Source organism: Propithecus coquereli, unplaced genomic scaffold (genome assembly GCF_000956105.1).
Source record: "Propithecus coquereli isolate 6110/MARCELLA unplaced genomic scaffold, Pcoq_1.0 Scaffold296, whole genome shotgun sequence".
In the NCBI taxonomy this organism is placed as follows: Eukaryota; Metazoa; Chordata; class Mammalia; order Primates; family Indriidae; genus Propithecus; species Propithecus coquereli.
In genome coordinates, this window is record NW_012148574.1 from 2,497,684 (window position 1) to 2,499,402 (window position 1,719).

Sequence of the window (1,719 nt, forward strand, 5' to 3'; positions counted from 1 at the left end):
CGTATATTAATGAAAGATTATAATTTGATATACATTCAAACTTCATCCATGAAAATGAAGGTATCCTCTTTTTTTATAATAAACCATGACCAAATAGAGTTGATTTCATAAATGTAAGGATGTTTTAATGTTAGCATGTATCTTATGTTATTCATCATAATTATCATAGGAGGAAAACAATATCCCCACAAACCCTGATGGGGCATTTGGAAAAAACAAAAATCCATCCTTGATAAGTAAATCCGTAATAGAGAAAATATATATATTGTAAAAAGGAGACTGCAAACACATTTCAAAGGCTAACTTACAGCTTACACGTAGGTGATACATCAAACTCTGCGCAGTTCTTGGAGAGTATCGGCCAGAACCAGGCAGCTGTCGGAATACAAAGGTGCGTAAGACCCGCACCTACCTTTGGGGAGCTCCACCTGCAAATGACTACAGCCAGGCCAGGCTGTGAGTTGCGAACGGAGTCGTAGGGTCACGAAAGCAGGTGTTATCTCTGCTGACTTTTCGAGGGGCCGATGTGCAATGAAGTCATTATTTATCTTTTAATCCTCAAGCTACCTCATTTCAAATATTTTGCAAAAATAAATTCTTAAAAACTTGAAAACTAGTGGCGCCAACCAACGCACAGCATTTTCTGTAGATTCGTAGCTTCCAGTATTAATGAAGACGTCCTGGAAGAGGAACCTTCCGTATCCTCTGCCTAATGGCTTAAACGTTCTCGTTGCTCTGAACCTTACTGAGGTGGGTTACGTTCAGGTTTGCGTGATTCCTCCTAATTTTGAATTGCAATAATCAAATAATCAGGCTGTATTTTCCATTGTGAAGTTCCCCATTTGTTTGAACGTGAAAAGCAGTATCGGAGATTTCCAGTGGTAACCAAGGAAACTCAATTAGGTTTTACCTTTAATCTCTCATGCCGTTAAGGTCGGTGTGATGAAAAGGTCAGTGTGAGCCTTTGAAATGAGAGCGCTCGGCCGCGCTCCTCCTGACTTCCGCGGTTTCTCAGCAACGCCGCCACGTTTGCTCAGAGCAAGCGAAAAGGCAAAATAAATGAGAAAAGCTGTTTGAATGTCATGCTTCCCAAGCTGTACCATTAACATATTTATGTAATAAGCACCTTTACCAAATTTGCTAAATCAGACGCCTCTTGCACCCTTCCCCCATCTCTGTTCCTGCTGAGGCTGGGGCCATCACCATGGCCGGAGGCGTCACCTACAACCCTGGCCTCAGCCGTTGCTTTCCACCAGGTGTGGTGATGCTCACAGCCCCTTTGAGACCTAGAAGTGCTGGGCAGCCTGTTCCCAAGGGGTCACTTGACCAGCAGTGTGCAGAGCCGGCGGACGTGAAGACAGATTTAGTGTCACCACTTGGAGGGACCCTGTGAGGGATGCCTGGCCTCTGCTCTCTCTTCCAGATGTGGCAGATGGGACAAAAACTCCTGCCCTGGTGAGCAGAGGTCTTCAGGGGGCTGCTGAAGTCCACCTTCCCCCTTGCAGAAGAGCTCCTTACCTTGGGAGGGGTCGGAGCAAAGCCAGGTGCCTTGTGGTCGTTCAGCTTGTTGCCGGCGGCTGCTGCCAGCATGCTCGGCCCTTGCTCTGCCTGGTCATCCCCAGCCAGGCACGAAAAGGGCTTCCCAGCTTCGGAAGCAAATTGTCTGGGGTCTCTGATGCCCTAGGTCCCACCTGCCTGCCATGAGGGGGCCTCCCTGCA